We start from the raw sequence: 12536 nt of genomic DNA, 5'->3' as shown, positions 1-12536 counted from the left end.
TCCGATGTTCATCCTTTTACCGTTGAGGCCAAAATCAAAGTGTCTGCAGGGCTGTGCTGTCTCTGGAGACTCCCAGGGAAAGTATGTCTCTACTTTTTCCAGCTTCTGGAGTCACCTGCAGCTCCTACTTCCTTCTTCAAAGCCAGCACTGTGACACCTGGCTTCAGTCCTCACATTGCCTTTTGCTTCTGTGGACAAATTCTCTCGGCTCCCCTTGAGGACACAATGGTAACATCAAGTGACTACCCAGACAGTCCAGGACCACCTCCCCGACTCAACATCTTTAACTCTGTCACATCCACAGAGTTCCTTTTGCTGTAAAAGTAACATTCATAATTACAGGGATTAGGATTTGGTTATTTGGGGAGGGGCATTAGTCAGTCTACCACATTCAGTGTCAAGTGTCTTTGTTATTAAGATGATAAATCTCCCTTCCATTAGGTGGGGAGTGGTAGATATTGCTACTTTTGATTCCATCACCAGATATTGTTACTCTAATTTCATTAGCCCATAGAAAGGAAAATTAACCCTCAAGGCTTCATGCACATCTGGGCAGGGCTGAGAAAGGCAGGTGCTATCAAGACCCTCGGCGCCCCCAGGCAAGTCAGACACTTCCCATCTGTGATCTCAGGCTTTAAAGAATGAGGAAGCCTTGCTGAGAAAACTAAATGAGACAACATATAATAAGAGCCTATCACGGAGCTTGTGGGGTAATAAACACCCTGTCCCTCGTTTTCCACTCTGGCGTGATTCCCGTCTGTATAAAAAAGGAGTTGCTCAAGGATTTTGCTCAGATCCTGCAAAATCCAGCTTTCTATCACAGTAGCTCCTGAGCAGACTGAGATGCCTCCTCCCTATTCCCTCACTCCAGGCAGGACTGCGTCCTGTGCTCAGGGCCCCTTTGCCAGCCTGGCTTCTGCTGTATCCCAGATGCTCCCAGCATGGTCCTGCCATGGCGCCTTTCTTTCCCAGAACAGAGGAAGACATCCAAGTTCACTTGCTCCTGTTCTCTTTTCCTTTCCTCTCCTCCCTGCTTAAACCTACTTCCAGAAATATTTGCGGGAGGGACATAAAAGATCCTCACTCCCATCTTTACGAGATAAACAAATGCTAAGCGAGAAACCAACCCCCTGACCGAATAGATTGGCTGGCTAGAGACGTGTTAGTTTTTGCTTTGTTATTCTTTTGTTTCCTTTTTCTCTTCACACAACCAGGGCTCTTCATACTTTCAGAAGCTGATAAGCACACACTTCAACAGAGACTGTTATGAGAAACAAATGGTTTCTACTGGTAAGTTGTATAAACTCTGTATCTGCTCCTCGCTTTCCAGTTTCCAGACTGGCACTCTCATCTGTCCTCACAACATCTTTAAAGAAACTCAACTACCTGCCTAGTGTTTTGTGGGTGCCAGAAACAGAATGAGGGTTTTACATGTATTTCCTACAATCCTCGATCCTGTCACTAAAGGGACACGGGCCCTGTGTTCCAAATGAGGACACTAGGCTCAAAACTGTTAAAAGACTTGTTCAAGTTCCTATGGCCCAGCAAATGCAAAGACTGAGCTTCTCTGGCTGACAGCACACCAGACTGAGACTCACAAGACCGGGTTGCCGTCACCAATATCACTCGGTCCAGGTGTGGTAGTTAGAAAGCCACACTCTCTTCCTCTTCCAGGGCCTGAGTTTCCAGCTCTGACTTTCGTCAGGATGATCTCCATTTTCCAAAATCAGAGCTCCGTGGTTATGAGTCTGTCATGGTACAAACATGCAAACAGAACGGGAGAGCAAAAACAAAACAGAACAAAACAGAGCCACTTCACGAAGGCCTAGAAAGCCTTTGCTCTACACATCCCGCCCACCTAGGGGATCAAGGAGAAAAATGATTGGGAAGTGTCTTCCTCCCACGTCCAGAAGCTCTAGAAGTATTTTGGGCAGTGGGAAAATGAAAAGAAGGAAGGTAGAAGGTTGGAATATTGAGAAGGGAGGGAACAAGATGGCCAGGAAATGGAGAGAGAAGAGCTCACCAGGTCGGGGAGAGCCTGCAGGCCTGGCCAGTGCTGCATTTGTCTCAGAGCCAAAACCAGAGAGAGATGTACGCTCAGGTGTCCTCATGCCAACAGACAGACAGGCACACGCACGCACACGCACTGGCACAGGGACACATTAATGCTACACACACACATTACACTTTTACAAATAAGTGGGTCGCTTCTGAGAGATGCTTACAAATGCTAGTACACGGCACTTCGAAACAGCCTGAGGGATCGGAGTGCTCTCTTCTGTCCCTGCCTGCAGCTGTGGTGAGTCGGACTGTGGCAGGAGACGGCTTCAGAGATGCTTGAGCCACCCCAGCTGCCCGGGCCACATACGCTTTGCACCCTCCTCACTCACGCAAGCAGTCTACCTGCCTTTGCTGGCTCACAGGAAGTGGGATAGGGCAACGTACTCACCACCTTAGGAATGAGAATAGGTGAGTTGACCAGACTAGGGCTAAACTCATTTTTAAATACTGTATTAGTTAGCTACAGTGGTGTAAACAATCACCCCACACTGAGTGGCTTGAACAACAGAAATGTGTTCTGTCATAGTTCTGGGGCTAGAAGTTCCAGATCAAGGTGGCAGCTGGGCGGTGCTCCCTGGGAAGCACGTGGGGAGGATCTGATCCAGGCCCCACCCCCAGCTTCTGGTGGCTCCTTGGCTCTTGGTAATGTGCAGTGTTGCTGCACATTAGAATTATGGGGGCACCTTTTAAAAAATTCTGCCCCTGCCCCAGAACAATTAATCAGCCTTTCTAGGGATGGAGCGTGGGCATTTGAAACCCCCCTGGACAATGCTGACATGCAGCCATTTTGAGAAGTGCCAATCTGCAATATTCCCTAGACCTGGTTGAGGGGACATGGTGGGTGTCCAAGGCATCCCCCTGTCAAAACACACAAGCTGACTCTTTCTCCATGTGGGAATCTGTATCACAGAATTGTTCACAAATGCTCACAGTAGGCAAGAAGCTGGCTATAATTCTGAGGACAACCGCTACAGTTTCAATTTTCATAATAATCAAGAACAAGCATCATTTCTCCAGAAAGTTGTCCCTGACTCTCACGGGCTGAGTTGAATCTTCTTCCTCTTCACTTGGGTTTCCTCCTAACATAGCACTTATTGTGTTCCTGTGATTGTCTGTCCTCCCCGTGAGGCCGTGTGCTTGGTCTGTGTCTTGATCATCATGCTAAGACACATGCTGGTAACAGGGTTTGTGAACGTTTTCGCATGAATGGATGAATAAATGAAGAAGTGAGTGGATGAATCAATGTAATGATTCATATCAGAAAATTCAAACCAAGATGTTAGTAATGGCTTATTACTAGAGTAATTTGGAAGAAAGACATATTTACCATTTTGCCAAGAATATGCTTTATTTGATTTTATTATCTTGATCGCAAGAGTCCTCATTTGACACCAAATTTAAGAATATAGTGAGTACTGCTCACTTCTAATAAGGTTACACTTTCTAGCAAATGTACTTTCAAACACAAATGAGGGGAGCCTGGGTGGCTCAGGTGGTTGATCATTTGACTCTTGATTTCGGCTCAGGTCATGATCGCAGGATCGTAGGATTAAGCCCCACATCAGGCTCCATGCTGAGTGTGGAGCCTGCTTGAGATTTTCTTTCTCTCACCCTCTGCCCCCCCAATTCGCTCATGTGCTCTCTCTCTGTCTCTCAACAACAAACAAACAAACAAACAAACAAAAACAAACCCATGCCCAAGGCTTCAGACTCTTTTTTCCACAGAACCAGTAGCTTTCCCTTCTGGAGTAAGAATGAGAGCTCAAACATTTATGGCAAATCATGAAGGACACAGGATATACCCAAAACAATTTGTTGTCAGGGAATACTGTTAACTAAATTATTCCAATCGAACTTTTATATGTATGGAAACAAGGCTTTGCACAAAGACAGGATGATAAGCAAGATAATGTTCTAGAATCCAAACACATGCTTCTAAAAAATAAGAGGAGGTCCTTAGACAAATCTATATCTGCTTTTTCTTCCTATAAGCAGGCACCACTAACACAGGGCAGGTATTATGCTCATTTTTCAGGAAACTGAAATGCAAAGATGCTTAAAAATACAGAGATATATCCCTGCACTAATTTATTAAGAAAATGCATTTTCACCAAATACTTGCTATGCTTTGGGGAGGAAAGAGATGTTAAAATAAAGCCCTTACCTCAGAGGAAATTTCATTCTAATATGGGAGAAAGAAGAATGCTATATAGTTGTAATATCATACAGGATGTTGCTCCTGCAGCAAAATGCTCTAAGTATAATGTGAGAGTAAATTAAAATGGAGAAATTGGTCATTGGGAAAGTGATACTGACCAGATGTTCAAAAAACATTAGGCTTTGCTAGGTAGAGATGTGAAGGAAGAAAAGACATGAGTAGGGTTTAGGTGAGAATGACCATAATCAGGGTAAGAAGCTTGGTATTAACTTTAAGGGCAACTGTGAGGGGCCTCTGGGTGATTTAGTCAGTTAAGCATCTGACTCTTGATTTCAGCTTAGGTCATGATTTCACAGTTCATGGGATTGAGGCCTGCATGGGGCTCTGTGCTGACAGCACAGAGACTGCTTGGGAACCTCTCTCCCTCCCTCTCTCCTCCTCTGCCCCTCCCCTGCTCTCTCTCTCTCTTTCTCTTTCTCTCAAAATAAATAAGTAAACATTAAAAAAATACATAAAAGCAACAGGGAGCCACAGAATTTTTTGAGAATTTTTTTGTAATTGAAGCAACACTATAAGAGAATTAATCTTTGAACAAAGTTTAGGGTAAATGAGCAGAGAACACTGGAAGCATGGAAACCAGAATCAGAGACACATCCAACTATAGAGTTGATGGGGAGATGGAAAGAAAACAGTATCAGAGGCATGTGATGAAGGACTGATGGAAAGTTCCAGGCCAAATTGGCACCTGAGCACAAGCATTTGTCTCTCCACCTTCTAGCTATCCCTCCCCCCACAAAAAAAACCCATGAATAATCCTGTGAGAACGAACAGATCTGAAGAGACAACAAATCTGCCAATAAAATGGTGAAAACCAAATTTCTAGAAGAATCTCCATTCTCCATTTGCAGTTGTCACCACTTGAAATCTCTAGTCATTAGAAGAAATCTAACAACATGAAGAAAATAAGATTGAGATAAATGGGGAAAATGACTGATTCCATAAAATAAAGATAATTTAAGATATTAAGAAGGAAAAACTGCTTTTAATAGTATTCGTGGAAAAATTCAGGAAGGTATTACAAGATGGTATAAAATTTAAACAGACAACAAAAGAGAATTCTTGGAAATTAAACTTAAAGTCAAGGTAATCTCCCAGAAAATAGAGCAAAAAAAAAAAAAAAAACTTAAAAATTGAGAAAAATTAAGAGACATAAATCTCGGTTTAGGAGGTTATAATCAGGCAGGGTTTAATCAGGCAAGCAGAGTTACCATGAGCAACAGGATAAGAGATTTGTTGTGGGTGGTAAATCTCACACAGTTTTATGAGGAGCTGAGGAAGATAGGGTCCAGGAGGTGAGGGGGGTCACCCACAAATCATCTTGAGAACCTAACCAGGCTCAGCTTCCCAATGGGACTGCAAAGAGAAACTTCCCGGGCGACAGAGGTGGGGCAGCGTTGTCTATGGCCAACTTCCATTTGTTCTGTGGGTCTGCTGCTAAGGATCTGGTGGAGGGCTTGGGACTTCTTTTTGTCTACATGGTCAACAGTCAGAAGTAAGAACTGGAGCAGAGAACAGGTACAATATGGAACCTCCTGACCCTCTGCAACCTGTCACCACATCTCCGCATGACAACCTTCAGAGAGCAAAGTCTGGTGTTTCATACTGGTCCTCCAGGTCTCACAGAAACACCTGTTACAGCAAATCTAACCCAGAACCTCCAGGCAAAGGAATTCAGAAGTCGCAGCCCAACCAGACCAACACAATACAAACCACCCATATCTGACCTGTAAAAGTGAAAGGGAAAGAACACAGAAAACAGACTAGAGAAAATTATCACTACTGTAAAAGGGGAAAATGAGAGACACACATCTTCAGATTAAAAGAGTACCACAAAGGTCAAGCAGGCTGTACTTTTAAAAGATCCACACCTAAAGCACCTTTGTTAAATTTCAAAACACTAATGACCAGCACAAGCTCATAAATGCTTCAGGAAAAAAAATAAATCACATGCAAATGAGAACACCTCTCACTGAACATCTTAGCAGAAATACTGGAGGCCAGAAGACAGGAGGGCAACGCTTTCTCTGTCCTCAGGGAAAATTATTTGGAACCTAGGATTCCACATCCCAATCCAGTGCAAGGGCCAAGGAAGGGTACTTAGATATGCAAATATCAAACTACCAGTAAGTGCATTTTCAGTGTATCCTTTCTGAGGAAATTATTTGAGGATACTTTCTAACATAATATAATGAAAGTCCAAGAAAGGAGGTAGATTTGGGATCCTTGAAATATGTCTCTAACCCATGTCCCAAGGAAAAAAAGTTCCAGGATGACAGTTTCACGATGGAGATAGAAATTGATCATGTCCAATTAAAACAAGAAGTCAGTGGCTCCCACAAAGCTATTCTTTTCAGAAAAAGACACATTCTAAACAACAGGTAGAATGAATAAAAACATAGGCAACTTCAATGGAATGTAGAAGAAAGAATGTCTGGGGCTCCTGGGTGGCTCAGTTGGTTGAGCATCCAACTTCGGCCCAGGTCACGATCTCACGGTTTGTGAATTCAAGCCCCACGTCGGGCTCTGTGCTGACAGCTCAGAGCCTGGAGCCTGCTTCAGATTCTGTCTCCTTCTCTCTCTGCCCCTCCCCATTTGTGCTCTGTCTCTCTGTCTCTCAAAAATAAATAAATGTAAAAAAAATTTAAAAAAAAGAATGTCTTTTCTCTTAATAAAAGGATGATAAGAAACTATTTGAAAAGGAAAACTGGAAAAGTCATTGTTTAAACATGATACAAACTGAAATTAATAGATTGCATTGAAAGTGGACCCATTGGACCCGATTGTTAGAAGCATTCTCTTTGAAATAACAAATAGGCCACAGAGAAGAAAATATAGCCCAGACTGTTATTAGATTCTGCATCGAATACTATTAAGAAAATTAGTATGTTATTTATTTGTTTTTATTTAAGTATGTTATATAAATGTTCAAAGATAATCAAGGAAATAAACAAAATTATAGCTTAATAACTATCAAAAGTTGGGAATAGAAAGAAGACAAAATACACCTGCACTGAATATCCACATCTTTCTAGCAAGGGGTAAATAGACACTTTTTTTATTAAATTTGTTTACATTTATTCATTTTTGAGAGACAGAGACAGAGTGTGAGTGGGGGAGGGGCAGAGAGAGAGAGAGAGAGAGAGAGAGAGAGAGATAGGGAGGGAATCCGAAGCAGGCTCCAGGCTCCAAGCTCCGAGCTGTCTACACAAAGCCTGATGTGGGGCTCCAACCCGGGAACTGCGAGATCATAACCTGAGTCAAAGTTGAACGAACACTTAACTGACTAAGCCACCCAGGTGCCCCAGTAAATGGATACTTCTTAAATGAACTTTAAAAAAAATATAGGGCCAACCATATAGAAATAGCTCAAGAAATATTTATTAGGTGAATGAATCAGCCAATTCTCAGGGCTTCATGGGTTCAAACCCTGCATCAGCCTCTGTGTACAGAGCCTGCTTGGGATTCTCTCTCTCTCTGACCCTCCCCCACTTATGCTGCCTCTGTCTCTCTCAAAATAAACAAATAGATATAAAAAATAGAAATAGAAATAGAAAATAAGTAGAAATTAAAAAAAACATGAAACACACACTAGAGTATTTCAACATTAAAAAACATCATGTCTTCAACTTACTCTTGAATGTTTCAGGAAAACATAGGGGTGTGTGAATGTGTGTGTGTGTGTGTGTGTGTGTGTGTGTGTGTGTGTGTGTGTATGTGTGTGTAGACAGAGAAAAGAAAAGCAAATGTAATAAAATGTTAACATTTGGGGAAGCTGGGTGAAGACAGGAATTCATTGTATTATTTTTGTAACTTTTTTATAAGCCTGAAATTACGTGAATATAAATAATAACAATCAATTTTAAAAATATTTTAAGACAAGTTAATAGGGTATAGAGATATTTTAACTTTTTGTTGAAAATACACTTTAGGAAAATATCTAGCAAATTTATACACCCTTCAGTCTTTAAATATAATTTAAAATATTAAAACTTATAGTATCACTTCACTTACACATAGAGGAAGGGTTTTGACTATCTCTGTGTATTTGCAAATTGTGGTATAGATAGATATGATAAAATGTATGTAATATTATATACAAGTTTATACATCATATGTGTGAAAAATACAAAACATCTCTTTTCTTATGCTTTTTCTTTTAAGTTTATTTATTTTCAGGGAGAGAGCACAAGTTGGGGAGGGTCAGAGAGACAGGGAGAGAATTCCAAGCTGATAGCACAAAGCTCCAGGCAGGGCTCTATCTCATGAACCATGAGATCATGACCTGAGCCAAGATCAAGAGTTGGATGCTCAACTGACTGAGCCACCCAGGTGCCCTGAGAATGCAAAATATTCCTTTTTATTTATGTTTTTTTTTTTAAAAATTAATGTTTATTTTGACAGAGAGAGAGAGAGAGAGAGCATGAGTGGGGAGAGGCAGAGAGGGAGACACAGAATCTGAAGCAGGCTCCAGGCTCCAAGCTGTCAGCACAGAGCCCGATGTGGGGCTCGAAATCACGGACTGGGAGATCATGACCTGAGCCGAAGTCAGACTCAATCGACTGAGCCACCCAGGCACCCCAGAATGCAAAATATTTCTAAGTTATATCCATATTAACTAAAATCTCAGCAATAAGTCAAAATATTTGAAATGTAATATTACTTCTCCAAGCAATTTGAAAGTGGTCATGTGACTTGTATGGATCAAAGACTATATTTATTTTCCTGGGAGGAAAAAAAGAACTAAATGGAATAGAAGGTACAAGACTGTAATCTGAAACAAATTATAAAACAAAATATAGACACAGATAACTACTGAAGGAAGAGACAAGAAGAATGTAAACGCTTATATAGTTTCATCACAGTGTTAGCAATACAAACCAGTAGGTTGGGAGAAGAGTTGGTTTGGAAAGGAGAGTGATAATTCAGTTGGGAACCAGCTTCATCAAGATATCAGGGGGCATCCATGAGGAGATGTGCAATAGTCAAGAAAGAGTTAGCACTGGAGAGATACACTTTAGAATCACTCACAAGCATTGCACAATAGCTATAGTTGTCAAAGTGAGGACGACTGAAGAGGAAGAGGCCAGAGAGAAGAAAGCTGGCTGAGAACAAGAGCTCCAGAAACTTCTCACCTTGGGGGATGTGAAGAGAAAGAAAGAAGCCATGAGAGGCAGAAAGAGGCCTAAAATGTCATCACTTCCTTAGGGTCTTGGGAGGAAGGGAGGGAGGTTTTGTCAACCAATGCAGGACACGCATAGAAACACAGAGTCTGAGGACAAAGTAAAGACTATTGGTTTTGATGAATAGAAGAACATGGTCAGCTTTTCAGTCAGCTGACAACAGAGTGGAGAGAGAGGTGGCCAGATTATAAATGTCAAGTGAGGAATGAGGGTGAGGGCATGAAGGCAGTGAGGACTTTTAAGAATTTTAATGATTCTGTTGGTGGGAATGTGAGCTGGTGCGGCCTCTGTGGGAAAGAGTATGGAGGTTCCTCAAAAAACTAAAAATAGAGTTACCATATGATCCAGCAATCCCACTGCTAGGTATTTACCTAAAGAAAATAAAAACACTAATTTGAAAAGATGTATGTATCCTTACGTTTATTGCAGCATTGTTTACAATAGCCAGACTATGGAAGCAGCCCAGTGTCCATAGATAGATGAATGGACAAAAAAGAAGTGGCGCATATATATATATATATATTACTCAGCCATGAAAAAGAAAGAAATCTTCCCATTTGCATCTGCATGAATGGATCCAGAGGGTATTGTGCTGAGTGAAATGAATCAGTCAGAGAAAGACAAATACCATATGATTTCGCTCATATGTGGAATTTAAGAAACAAAACAAGTGAAAAAAGAAAAAAAAGGAGAAAAGCAAATAGACTTAAATTCAGAGAATAAACTGATAGTTACCAGAGGGGAGGTAGGTGGGATAATGCATGAAATAGATGATGGGGATAAGAGTACACTTATCATGATGAGCACTGAATAATGTATAGAATTGTTGAATCACTGTATTTTATACCTGAAACTAACACTGTATGTTAACTATACTTCAATTTTAAAAATAGTAAAAAAAGAATGAGAATAAGATAAAATGTCAAAAAAAAAAAAAAAGACTAGTGATTAAAGACAGGGGCAGCACCCACACAGTCTTATAAACAGAGCCTCTGAGCATGTTGAGTGCAGAACTGGGATTAGAACCTAGGTTTCTGGAACCTTCTTCTCAAGTCAATTCTTCTTCTAATTCCCCTTGGGTGTGGGTCTAATTACAACAGTGGTGAGGACAGAGCCCTAGTACTTGCTGGGATATTTCTGCTAGTCTTAAATTGTTGCCGAATCTGTAAACAGCTGCATAGCCTTTCCAAAGTGAGTCAGGGGCACGACTCTAAGCAAATCGAATGTTGATAAGACATCAAGAATTAATGAAATTCCCAGAAACTATTTTATGTAATTCTCAATGTGTTTATCCAACTGGAAACAATGACTCACTTGATATGGATAAATATTTTTACCAAATCTGTTTCTTTTGACCTTTTAATTTGAAGCCTAACTCATTTTGTTTGTTTTCCCGCTAAAAGCATTTAGACTTCTGAGAATATTTAGATTTGTTATTCAAGTTTTTTTTTAATTGTATGAAGCAATAAACTAAAGCATATTCAGTGCAAGAGCTAAAGAAAATTTTATTGTTGGCATTGTGTTAAAGGTTATACATTTTTAAAAATTATTTCCAAATAACTAGAGCTTTCTGATTAGGTTTTGTAATAAGATATATAAGACCATTTGACAAATGACTTTTGAGTCTCTGGGGCATAAAAGTTGCCAAAAACAATGAAGTTTAGACCCATGCCCAATCTATGCAGAACATAATCTCCTGGTATTTCCAAAATATTTGAACACTGTTATCACTGAAGTCCTTAGCAGAGCAACATTTTTAAGCTATACCAAACAGACGTAAGCTAAGTCAATATTTCTTTTAAAAAGCTGTGTGATTTAAATCCTGCCCTTGTGCTGGCTTCCGCAGCACATAGACTAAAATTGGACCAATATAGAGAAGATTGGCATCACCCCTGGCAAGGACGACACGCAAATTCGAGAAGTGTTCCATAGTTTTCTATCACCAGTGCCCAGGTGGCCTCCCTGTACAGGAAGCGGAGTCAGATTCAGAACCATCAGGGAGAGGACTTAGACTCCGACCCGGAAATAATTCTCTAGGTAAGTCTACTAGACTCCCACCCTCCCCCGGGCTAGGGTCAGAGGGTGGCGGGGGTGAGACATCGGAGGGCATCACCTCTGCTGTTCAGCAAATCTGGTGTTGCAGTCATGTGGGTTTTGAGTGTCACGTGTATGTGAGCGCAAGGGGATGGTTTAAGCCGGGGTCTGGGGTTTTATCAGCCATTTTTTTTCCCAATAAATAATTATTGAACTCCAGTAAATAAATAAGTAAGTAAGTAAAAATCTGGCCCTTGAGGAAGTTACTTGCTCAGTTTAGAAGAAGAAACAAACCAAACCAAAACAAAATAGAACAGAACAAAAACAGGAGGGAGAGAGAGATTACAAAGAAAGTAACTGCTAATCTCCAAGAGAAAAATCTTGTCACACACTTCAAGTTTTACTTTCTTTCCTCAAGCAAACTGGTCAGTGTTCTCTTGCCTTGGTTTTCCCCCTGCATGTCTGACCCAGCAGGAAGCATAAACCAAAAATCTATGCCTTTTGAATCCCCACCTTTTACATCTGAGCTGCAATCCTAAGGAACCAGCAGCAGACCACAGCTATATTCTTCCTAGCCTGGAGATATTTCATTTTTATTCAAATAGGTTAAGCTCCATAAAGCATATGAAGCTATATTTTCAAATTTCAAAGAATATGGCAAGTGTGTTCTTTTCTCGGCATCATCCAATCAATATTCGACGACTTGCTCCTAAGTGATTTTGCTACCTAAATATACTCTTTTTGTGTGCAGCGTTTATCCATTTGGGTGGAGTTTTTTAAATCTTTCTGTCACTGTATCACCTTCAACTCATTCTTTAAAGCACAGAATTATTACTTTTTTGTTGCTGACAAGATAGAAAATAATTCTTTGAGACACATTATATTAAAGAACCATGTATTTGTTCCAATGCCCAGGAGTGAGATGCTTTTGAGAAATAGCATACTTAGTGACAGTATATTCCAGAAGTAATGTACAGCCAGCAATTGGAGAACAGTTATATGGCTGCCCACATCCTTTATTCACATTTGTGCCCATCATTTGA

At 40.8% G+C, this 12536-nt stretch overlaps 1 non-coding gene across 1 annotated transcript; it reads left to right on the top strand.

Moving 5' to 3' along the window:
- The first annotated feature begins 11289 nt into the window (after nt 1-11289).
- Nucleotides 11290-11395, top strand: LOC132673030 (U6 spliceosomal RNA). The gene has a single exon (XR_009607844.2). It is a non-coding gene; the product is annotated as a U6 spliceosomal RNA (small nuclear RNA).
- Nucleotides 11396-12536: the final 1141 nt, after the last annotated feature.

This window comes from Panthera onca, chromosome A3 (assembly GCF_046562875.1).
Source record: "Panthera onca isolate mPanOnc1 chromosome A3, mPanOnc1 haplotype 2, whole genome shotgun sequence".
NCBI lineage: Eukaryota > Metazoa > Chordata > Mammalia > Carnivora > Felidae > Panthera > Panthera onca.
Note: the sequence above shows the minus strand (reverse complement) of the source record. Positions and strands in the feature narration are given on the sequence as shown.